Raw genomic sequence first — 12,150 nt, 5'->3', positions numbered from 1 at the left:
TGTGGTCCTGGGCAAGTCACTTAGCCCTGATTTTCTCAACAACAACAACAGGAACAAAGATAAATACAATTAAAATAATGTGGATTAATCAATATATTATTGTGGTGAATAGAGAGCCAGCTTCTAAGCCAGGGAGATCGGATTCCAAGTTCTGTCTCTGACACAGGCTGCCTCTGAGACTCTGGACAAATGACTTAACTTTGTAGTGATTTGCAGATAATTTTTTAAGTTGGAGAGAAGGTATCAACCTTCATTGACAAAGGCAATTTCTTCACTCAGGAGTTCCCTGTACAGGTGAAATCACCCACTCCCTGTCTCTAAACTATACTTTAAAACTTTGATGAATATGAAATTTACTTTCCTGGACTAGTGCCAACTATAATTTATCCATACCTTCTCCTTCTGACCTGTTGTTTGTATGTGGTCCGATCCTAAGTAACAGTATCAGCGAAGAAACCCACAAATGAGACCTGTTTTTGGTCCTTAGGGTTGTGTCAGGCAAGCAGCCAGTGAATGTAGCAACAGGAACTGTGAGGATGGGGTTGTCCTTGAAATAAATAATTACATTTTAGAACCCTTTAAAATGTGTACAATCATTCTGTAAATTAGAGGTATCCTCTAGGCGGCACAGTGGATAGAGTTCCAAGCATGGACCTAAGACACTTTATGTGACTGGGAAAAAGCACTTCACCTGTTTGCCTCAGTTTCCTCAACTAAAATGAGCTGGAGAAGGAAATGGCAAACGCTCCACTCCCCTTGTCAAGAAAATCTCACGTGAGATCGGAGAGTGGAACACGACAGAAATTACTGAACAATTTAGGGATGAGGGGTGGGAGAGTAAAGGACTGCTGTTTGAAAGGTGACATCAAGAGGCTCCAAGAACCAGTGGCACCCGTGTACCTTCCTAGTTGGGAAAAGCAAAGATATATTGTTTGTCCTAAAAGTTAGTAGTGGTGTCCGACATGCTGCCTGCCCATCTGACCTACAATTTAAATCAGGCCCACCAACATTTAGGGGGCGTGGATAGTGCCTATTAAATTAAATGCAGTCTTTAAACACAAATCCCAAAGAATGCAAGTGTTTGTTTTTTTTTTTATGGAAACTTCCAAGTAGAAGTTGTTTGTTTGTTTTCCTCCCGATCTAACAATAGAAAATTCCAAGTGAGTGAAAAAAAACCGCAGAACTAGGTGACCTAGGCCTGCGGGCGGGGAGGACCGCTGCTTTCCCCCCTCGTCGGTCCTACTCCCCGAGGTAACAAACAGGCCTCTTTGCGCCTCTCCTACCGAGGCAGTCAAGCTGCAAGCCTGCGGAGCCGGTGCCCCCCCTTTCCCTTGATAGTTGCAGCCCCCACGCCGGCTGGGTTTGGATTCCGTACCGGCCGCTCACCCGGTGGAACAGACAGGAACCCGAACCCCCGGGGGCTCGAGCCCTTCCAGGCCCCCGGCGCAGACGGGAGAGGTGGGGCAGGCTAGGCCGGGGGGGAAAGGCTGCGCTCGGCGGAGCCTCAGCGGCCGTCCCCCCGCCGCTCCCGCGTGGCTCCCGGAGAAGGGGGAACTGGAAGAGCAAGGGCGAGGAGCCCACTTGTAGGGAAGATGAACGCAGCCAGAGGAAGCGGCCGTGCGGGCTGCCTGGCTTCCGGACCACGCTGCTTCCCCGCCCGTGGGCCAGCCGCTGCCGGTGCGGTGGGTGGTGCTTTTATTCTTTGTCAATCTGGAACCCTGCTGCGCGCTCTCTGGCATTGCAATAAGAAGGGGGAGGAAAAGAGGTGAGCGGGGAAGCCTGCACGAATCTCCTCTTCCTCTCCAGCCCTCCCCGCACCACCCCATCCCACCCCATCCCATCCCATCCCACCCCATCCCGCCCCCAGCTTCCGCGGCGCCGCGGTCCGGATGCACTGCAGTATCAGGTAGGATGCCCCTTTACCTCTTTCTTCCCCGGGCAGCAGCACTGCCCCGGCGGGCCGGCTCCCCGCCTCCCTCCCAGCCGGGACTCCGGCGCTGAGCTAGCCTTTGGTGTCCTCCATAACCAACGGGGTGGGTTGCCCAGGAATTGCATGTAGAGGGAGAATGGGGCTAACCTGCCGTCCATCTCCATCCTGAATGCCCAGGCAACATTTTGTTTCACGGAGAGCAGCTGTAAAATGAGAGGTTTTAAAAAAATTATTTTTAAACTACCCTTACCGTTTTTTCTCTTCCCATGGAGAGAAGAACTTGAAAGCATTTGAGTTTGTGTTTTAAACCATCAGGGCAGGTATCATTACCTAGGACTGGAACTGAATTTTCCGTCCAGACGTTCCCAAGCACTTCGGGCTTAAAAGGCTTGGAGACCCTCCGATGCCAGTCCCATGATATGGTCTGGCTGGGCAAGCAGGGCCAGGCCTGTTCTTACCTTTCGAAGTAGCATTGGTACTCCGTATTCATTATGGTACTGTTTTCAGTGATTTATATACCCCCAGTTAGACAAGCCTATTGAAAGGAATCCCAGTGACCTGGAGGGCAGCAATTGCTGTGGATCCTTTGAAAAAGATCTCATGGTAGGCTAGGGACTAACAGCCAGGATGAAGTGACCCAAAAAGTTGGTGGAGCAATTTTGTTTCCAACTTTTCTTTAAGAGTAGCAGAAAAAAGCAGGCCTGCTCCTCTAGAAGCAATTGCTACTAGCCTGACATCTAGAAACAATTACTATTAGCCTGGCATCTTGAGAATTTCTCTCGTCACTTGGGAATTTTTCATTGCTGTCCCCAAAACAGGACATTCCATCTGTTGCTATAACTTATTTTTGTCTCAATGTCCTCTGGGAAAGGAATGAGCCCCACTTTTATGAGGGGAGGGGAGAAAGGGAACAATAAAGGTGATAATCCATGGGAAACATGGATTAGTATATCAGTTTATCCTTATTACAAAATGTGGAGTCAAAGAAACCATTGCAAATCTGATGGCAGCTGAGCAGAAAGAATGAAATTATCTCAACTTTAAGAAACTCTGAAGGAGACTTGAGAGAGCTAGTTTATCTCAAGCACCACCTCCTATAAGAACTTCCCTTCCCTTCTCCTCCCCCTCCGTTCCTTCTTTTCCCCTTCCCTCCCCGCCCCTACCAGTTTCCACTCCTCCTCCTCCTTAAATTGCCTTCTATTTACTTAATCTGGTTTTCTAGTATTTCACTCTTCACTTTCAGGCCCCATGTCAGGACAATGTAAGCTAGTTGAGGGCAGCGATTATTTCTTTTTTTTTTTTTTTTTGTCTTGTATAGGATCATAGATTTAGAGATGAAAGGGATCTTGGAGGTATTCAAGTTCAGTCCCTCATTTCACATATGAGAAAACTAAGATCTAAAGGTTTTGTAATTTCACTTAGATAATAAGTGACCAACCCAGAAATGGAACCCAAATGCACTCACTCCAGAACTACAGTGCTTTTCATATCATTATATGGATGGCTTTGTAACCTTAGCCCATTGTCTTTCCAGGGGCAAACTGCTTGATAAATGCAGCTGGAGTATTTCAAATTCAAAGAAAAATGTGTTCAAATAACTTTTCAAAAATGAAATGTTGTAGCATTACTTGGACTGTGATTCTCATGTTAATCACCAGTATGCATACCAGTATTTTCATGTTAATCAACCATATGCATAGCAGTAGTGTAACTACACTCCTTTATTAGAAATTTCATGATCAGATAATAATAATAATATATGGGGCATAAGAATGTGTTAAGAGAAATTACTATGCAACAACATTTTAAATGCTAACTAAAATAAAGTCAGATGTGGCTAAATTCAGTATCTGGAAGTGAGGAATAAAGTAAAAGCAGAAAGGATTGGTTGTTGATTTAGGGTTTGGTGAAGCCTAACAAACTGGTAACTTCACATGAGTTAAGAAGATCCTTTTTTTTTTTTTTTTTTTAAACATGGCTAACTTCATATAAAGGAGCTTTGTTCCTAGGAAATTAATTACTCAAGATATGACTAGTTGTTTTCTGTTCTAAATTGACTTTCATTTTGTCTTATAATATTGAAGAGTACTTTTAAAAAAAAGTTTGTTAAGCCATTTTTTTAAAAATATTTTTTCAAACATTTATTTTCTCTCAAAAAGAAAAATCCCTCAACATAGTCAAACAATATGAATCCCCATATTAACCATTTAAAAAATGTGTGTCTGTCTTGAAGTCATCACCTCTCTGTCAGAAAGTGCATGTTTCATCATAGACTCTGGAATCATAGTCTTTGTCTTGTTCCAAGTTCTTAAGTCTCTGGTGCCTTTTGTTTTCATTTGCCTATAACACTTCATCTAGTCTAGACTATTGCAGATAACTTAAAAAAAAAAAACCAAACAATTCAAAGTAATAATCTTCCACTAGAGGTATACTTTTAAGAAAACTTGATGCATAAAAATGAATTTAATAAAATATAAACCTTGAAGTAGAAATTATTTGTTTGACTGAAGGATTACAATTTAAAAAATTTTAAAGTTAAAAAAAATTAATTTTAGGGTACCTTTAGAATATGAGTTTCTTTGGTGCCTTTAGCATTCTTAATTTCTAAGATTCTACAGTTTCTTAGTATACATCTTGAATAAAGCAAAGCTTATTTATATTTGTAGACCCTTGAGCTCTTAGCTAGCCAATCCACTAGCTAGGTCAACAGGCAAAATTCTTCTTCTGCCTAGTGTTGAGACTGAGATCCAACTAAATATAACATCTCCATTCCCTTGGTCTCATACTTTCTTCCAAATTTTCTCTCTCTCTCTCTCTCTCTCTCTCTCTCTCTCTCTCTCTCTCTCTCTCTCTCTCTCTCTCTCTCTCTCTCTCTCTCTCTCTCACATACACACACACACACACACACATCTAAATACTTAAATATTTCAAGGACACATGATTTTATGGTAGTGGGTACTTCCTGATCACAGGCTGATCACAATTTAGGAGTTGATGGAGCTGAAAAATTGATCCCCTAGGAAGGGTCAATCTTCTGCCAGTGAGCATCTCTAGCTACCCGGGACCTCAGAAATCCAATCTACATATAGTTATTAAGTCACCTTTTTAAGTGTGAAGTCTTTCCAGCTGAGGAAGACCGGTCAGAGCTTTTCCTCCACTCACATAAAATCTCAGAAGACTGACATCACTTCCACTTCCTGATGCTTCCTGGTAATATGTGCTATAATTTAATTAGGAAATGGTCAGGCCAGCAAAACTGTCCCAGGGAGCCACCAGACCCAAAGAGACATTAGTATCCCTTTCATATATCCCTTCTTCCACTCAGAGAGTTTGTCCTCATTGTTTAAGTGCTTAAGCCTAAGGAATTGGACTGGCAACCGCTATGGAAAACTAGAACGAGAATCCTCATTCTCTTGTAGTTGACATCTCATTCCCTGCTTCATTTCACACATTCCTTCCTCTCACTCACAAGTAAGAAAATGACACTAGTATTTTTCTCTTCTCTCTCTTCTTCGACCTGATTATATCATACAGCCTGTGTTAGGATATTTTGGAAGATATTACTTTATAGTCATCATATTTCCAGGTCTCTTTCTCATCATAATTTACATGTCCTGCCTCACAATTCTTCCTTATCCTTTCTATGACTGGATAAATAGATTAATTTGATAATTTAAGCCATTTTTGATTTTTAATGGATTAATGTATTAACCATATCAGGGATTTAAAAATTTTTTTATTTTATTATAACTTTTTATTGACAGTACATATGCATGGGTAATATTTTTAGTTTTTAAAATTAATTTTATAATTATAACTTTTTTTTTTGACAGTTCATGTGCATGGGTAATTTTTTACATTATTCCTTGTACTCACTTCTGTTCCAAATTTTCCCCTCCTTTCTTCCACCCACTCCCGTAGATGGCAGGCAGCCCCATACATGTTAAATATGTTATAGTATATCCTAGATGAGCATATATGTGTGCAGAACCGAATTTCTTGTTGCCCAGGAAGAATTGGATTCAGAAGGTAAAAATAACCTGGGAAGAAAAACAAAAATGCAAACAGTTTACACTCATTTCCCAGTGTTCCTTTTCTGGGTATAGCTGATTCTGTCCATCATTGATCAATTGGAATTGGATTAGCTCTTCTCTATGTTGAAGATATCCACTTCCATCAGAATACATCCTCATATAGTATCATTGTTGAAGTATATAATGATCTCCTGGTTCTGCTCATTTCACTCAGCATCAGTTCATATAAGTCTCTCCAAGCCTCTCTGTATTCATCCTCTTGGTCATTTCTTACAGAACAATAATATTCCATAACATTCATATACTATAATTTACCCAACCATTCTCCAATTAATGGGAGTCCATGCATTTTCCAATTTCTAGCCACTACAAAAAGGGCTGCCACAAACATTTTGGCACATACAGATCCCTTTCTCCTCTTTAGTATCTCTTTGGGATATAAGCCCAGTAGTAACACTGCTGGATCAAATATTATGCAGTCTGATAACTTTTTGGGCATAATTCCAGATTGCTCTCCAGAATGGTTGGATCTGTTCATAATTTCACCAAAAATATATCAATGTCCCAGTTTTCCCCCATCCCCTCCAACATTCATCATTATTTTTTCCTGTCATGTTAGCCAATCTGACAGGTCTGTAGTGGTATCTCAGAGTTGTCTTAATTTGCATTTCTCTGATCAGTAGTGATTTGGAACACTCATATGAGTGGAAATAGTTTGAATTTCATCATCTGAAAATTGTGTGTTCATATACTTTGACCATTTATCAATTGGAGAATGGCTTGATTTCTTATAAATTAGAGTCAATTCTCTATATATTTTGGAGATGAGGCCTTTATCAGAACCTTTAACTGTAAAAATGTTTTCCCAGTTTGTTGCTTCCCTTCTAATTTTGTTTGCATTAGTTTTGTTTGTACAAAGGCTTTTTAATTTGATATAATCAAAATTTTCTATTTTGTGATCAATAATGATCTCTAGTTCTCCTTTGGACACAAATTCCTTCCTCCTCCACAAGTCTGAGAGGTAAACTATCCTATGTTCCTCTAATTTATTTATGATCTCGTTCTTTATGCCTAAATCATGGACTCATTTTGATCTTATCTTTGTGTAGGGTGTTAAGTGTGAGTCCATGCCTAGTTTCTGCCATAGTAATTTTCCAGCAGTTTTTGTCAAATAATGAATTCTTATCCTAAAAGTTGAGATCTTTGGGTTTGTCAAACACTCTTAGATTGCTATAGTTATTGACTGTTTTGTCCTGTGAACATAACCTATTCCACTGATCAACTAATCTATTTCTTAGCCAATACCAAATGGTTTTGGTAACCGCTGCTTTATAATATAATTTTAGATCAGGTATAGCTAGGCCACCTTCATTTGATTTTTTTTTTTCATTAATTCCCTTGAAATTCTTTTTTTTTTTAAATTAATTTTATAATTATAACATTTTTTGACAGTACATATGCATAGGTAATTTTTTACAACATTATCCCTTGTTCTCCCTTCTGTTCCGAATTTTCCCCTCCTTCCTTCCACCTAGATGGCAGGCATTCCCATACATATTAAATATGTTACAGTATATCCTAGGTACAATATATATGTGCAGAACCGAATTTTGTTGTTGTTGTTGCAAAGGAAGAATTGGATTCGGAAGATATTCCCTTGAAATTCTTAACCTTTTGTTCTTCCATATGAATTTTGTTGTTATTTTTTCTAGGTCATTAAAATAGTTTTTTGGGAGTCTAATTGGTATAGCACTAAATAAATAGATTAGTTTAGGAAGTATTGTCGTCTTTATTATATTCGCTCGGCCTACCCAAGAGCACTTAATATTTTTCCTTTTTTTTTTTTGAAGCTGGGGTTAAGTGACTTGCCCAGAGTCACACAGCTAGGAAGTCTTAAGTGTCTGAGACCAAATTTGAACTCGGGTCCTCCTGAATTCAAGGCTGGTGCTCTATCCACTGCGCCACCTAGCTACCCCAATATTTTTCCAATTATTTAAATCTGACTTTATTTTTGTGGAAAGTGTTTTGTAATTTTGCCCATATAATTCTTGACTTTCCTTTGGTAGATAGATTCCCAAATATTTTATGCTATCGACAATTATTTTGAATGGAATTTCTCTTTGTATTTCTTGCTGTTGGATTTTGTTGGTGATGTATAAAAATGCTGAGGATTTATGTGGATTTATTTTGTATCTTGCAACTTTGCTGAAGTTGTGAATAATTTCTAATAATTTTTTAGTAGAATCTCTGGGGTTCTCTAAGTATACCATCATATCATCTGCAAAAAGTGATAATTTGATTTCCTTATTACCTACTCTAATTCCCCAAAGCAATTATTTTAATAATAGAGTGTGCACTGGATAGGTGGTGCAATGAATACAGCACTGGACCCAGAGTGAGGAAGATCTGAATTCAAATTCCATTTTAGACACTTATTAGCTGTGTGACCTGTAAATAACTTAACACCCTTTGCTTCAGTTTCCTAATCTGTAAAATGAGCTAGAGAAGAAAATGGCTCTTCAGTTTTTTTGCCAAAAAACCCCAAATGGGATCAGGAAGACTCAGAAATGACTGAAAAACAATAGCAGTAAAAAACAATAGAGTGATTTTAGGCATTTGGAGAAGATTTCTGGAAGAAATATTTTGGGGAGAGGAGAAGGCTTCTCAACTCATAACTTGATCTAGTTCATACAGATATATGAACTTACATAGATATTAAAAAAACCAACCAACCAACTACATATATTATATGCAGTTCTCCAAAGGGCAGAATAATGCAGAGAAATGCAAAGAGGTACAAAGGATAAGAAAAGTAAATACATATGGAAAAATGTAAATGTAAGGGAATTATGGGATGCACACAAAAGGAAATGTAGGGGAAGAAAATGACTGATGTGGGTCATCAAGAGACAGTTGTTAAACATTTAACAGCACATCCCTGGTCCTGGTCACTAACCTTTTATGAACCTCCATTTCCTTATCTGTAAAATGAACTTAACAGTATCTGTTGTACTTAATCTCACAAAACTGTTGTGAGATTCAAATGAAATATATATGCTATATGTATTTATAATGCTTACGTATTATTTTGTACATGTATATACGTATATGTCTATATCTATATATCTCTATATATCAGACTTTGCAAACGTTAAAGTGTTCTGTAAATGTCAACTCATACTGTTATGATCATAAGATTGTCAGTGGAAGAAAGATAATGGATGCTTTAACTAGTGAGTAGAGATACGTTTTGGATGAAATGAATGAGCCACCACAAAATGTTAGCCATTAAATGTGTACTGTCAGCTAGCCAATATGCTAAGCACTAGGGTCACAAAGAAAAAGCAAAAACAGTGCTTGCCCTCAAGGAGCTTATTCTAATGGATGAGACCACATATACATAAATTGGTACCTAAGATAAATACAAAGTAAGTAGAAGATAGCTGTAGAAGGGAAGGCACTAAAAAAATGATCCTGTAATTCTAAATGGCAATACTTTACTGCATCTAAACTGCTATAAAATCAGTGAGGCAGCATAAAGTGTGGTGAGGCATTGGTAAACGTCTTTGTGAGTATGTAATATGAACAGTTTAAGTATTTTATTTGATGTCAGGATGATAATAATAATAGCTTACACTCATGCAGTACTTTAAGTCTCATAAAAACGCTTTATATATATATTGTCTCATTTGACATAAATGTAATTCCATTTGCCAGGGAAGTGAGACAGGATTGCCCATTATGTTTGAGGTCTTATAATAGCAGATGGGTAGAAGTTTGTAGTTTTGTAATATCTAGACAGAACATTGTAAAATTATTGGAACAGAGTGGGTTTGCTACTAGATAATAGTTTATCTATTTCCTATCATGCAGCAGGGCTTGCAGGGTTAAATAGAGGTCTTTTCTTTTTTTATTAAAGATTTTTATTTTCAAAACATATGCATAAAACATTTTCAACATTCACCCTTGCAAAACTTTGTGTTCCAAATTTTTTCCTTCCCTTCCCTTTCCCCCTCCCCTAGACAGCAAGTAATCCAATTACATACTTTTACAATTATGATGCACAAGAAAAATCAGGTCAAAAAGGAAAAAAAATGAGAAAGAAAACAATGCAAGCAAAACAACAGAAAAGTGACAATGTTATGTTGTGATCTACACTCAGTTCCCACAGTCTTCTCTCTGGGTGCAGATGGCTCTCTTCATTTTAAGATTATTGGAACTGGCCTGAATCACCTTGCTTTTGAAAAGAGCCACGTCCATCAGAACTGATCATCATATAATCTTACTGTTGCCGTGTACAATGATCTCCTAAGACTCTCACTTCATTTAGCATCAGTTCATGTCATTCTCTCCAGGCCTCTCAGAAATCATCCTGCTGATCATTTCTTATAGAACAATAATATTTCATAACATTCATATACCACAATTTATTCAGCCATTCTCCAACTGATGGGCATACATTCAGTTTCCAATTTCTTGCCACTACACAAAGGGCTGCCACAAACATTTTTGCACACGTGGGTCCCTTTCCCTCCTTTAAGATCTCTTTGGGATGTAAGCCCAGTAGTAACACTGCTGGATCAAAGGGTATGCACAGCTTGATGTTTGGGCATAGTTCCAAATTGCTCTCCAGAATGGCTGGATTCACAATTCCACTAAAAATGTATTAATGTTCCAGTTTTCCCACATCCCCTTCAACATTCGACATTATCTTTTCCTGTCATTTTAGCCAATCTGAAGGTGTGTAGTGGTACCTCAGAGTTGTCTTAATTTGTATTTCTTTGATCAATAGTGATTTAGAGCATATTTTCATATGACTACAAATGGTTCAGTTTCTTTGTCTGAAAATTGTCTGTTATTTCCTTTTACCATTTATCAATTGGAGAATGGCTTGAATTCTTATAAATTTGAGTCAGTTTTCTATATATTTTAGAAATGAGGCTCTTAACAGAACTTTTGAATATAAAAATATTTTCCCAGATTATTGTTTCCTTTCTAATATTGTCTGTATTGGTTTTGTTTGTACAAAAACTTTTAAACTTAATATAATCAAAATCTAGTTCTTTTTGGCCACCATTTCCTTCTTTCATGGAGATCTGTTCTTGAAGCCCTCCAGAGAAACTGATTACCTCCTAAGGTAGCTCCTTAATTGTAAAGAATGTGTGCGTGTATTTTGCACATAAAGCCACAATCTAAATGTTCTCTTCTTTATGTCAAACATCTTCAATCTTTTAATTAGTCCTTGTATGGACAGCTGCATGGCACCACAGTGCATAGAGCATTTCAATATAATTGGTTTCTTTTGTAAACTTGTGTTTTATTTTAATAAAATAATCATAATGCATTAAAATAAATGCATTTAAAAACATTATTCTAAGAATGGATCCCTCACACAAAGAAGAATAAGAACTCTTGTTCTATTTCCATACAAACCCATCCTTTATCCAGACTTCCCTTTTTCTTTGGAATGACCAGGATTCTTTAGATCACCCCAGATTAACATGCTTTGAGAAATTTTTGATTCTTGCCTCTTCGTGATCATTCATATTCAACCAATCATTATATCTTATTGACATCAGATTCTCTTATGCATTTGTTCATTCCCTTTTCCTCACTCACATACCCACCACCTTATTTCAAACCCTCCTCACCATTTGGACTGATGAAATCTTAACTGTTGCCCCAGCTCCAATATCCCAACTGTACAAAAAAGACCTTTTACCTTGCATATCTAGCTACTATATCCAGACTTTCTCCCTCTAGATCAAGAAAGAGTTTTTTCATAGATCCTTCTGAGATATATTTACTCACAGGGACTTTTCCTATGAATTTGTACAAATGTATCTGGGATGCTCAATTTTCCTGCTTTGCACAATTCTCCTATTCTTTCTTACTCTCCCTTCTGGATATAACCTTTGGTTTACTAATCTGGATTACCCCTCTCCCTTAAGAAAAATGCCACTAGATGCATCATCTCAAGTAAATGCCCAAATAAATTGTCTTGCTTCTCTGGATCTGGATTCATAGAAGATAACTCTCGTCATACCCTTGTACTCCAACATTGTTGGAGTACTTCAACGGGACCATTGTAGCAACCTTCTAATTGACCTCCATTCCAGCCTCCATAATGGTCAAATTAATCCTTATATCATTCCTCTACTCAAAAAAAAAAAAATCTTTAGTGAC

At 38.1% G+C, this 12,150-nt stretch overlaps 1 protein-coding gene across 2 annotated transcripts in view; it reads left to right on the top strand.

Annotated features, from left to right (window-relative positions):
- The first annotated feature begins 1,327 nt into the window (after nt 1-1,327).
- MSANTD3 (Myb/SANT DNA binding domain containing 3) overlaps nt 1,328-12,150 on the top strand; it is a 30,044-nt gene continuing 19,221 nt past the window's right edge. Inside the window, exon 1 of one of the 2 annotated variants that reach the window (XM_074280070.1) lies at nt 1,328-1,765. The gene's annotated coding sequence lies outside the window, so the exon portion shown is untranslated. Of the gene's footprint in view, nt 1,766-1,801; nt 1,907-12,150 lie in introns of those variants that run through there. The other variant, XM_074280071.1, reaches the window with a different exon arrangement.

The sequence above is a fragment of the Sminthopsis crassicaudata genome, chromosome 1 (genome assembly GCF_048593235.1).
Source record: "Sminthopsis crassicaudata isolate SCR6 chromosome 1, ASM4859323v1, whole genome shotgun sequence".
Classification (NCBI taxonomy): Eukaryota; Metazoa; Chordata; class Mammalia; order Dasyuromorphia; family Dasyuridae; genus Sminthopsis; species Sminthopsis crassicaudata.
Note: the sequence above shows the minus strand (reverse complement) of the source record. Positions and strands in the feature narration are given on the sequence as shown.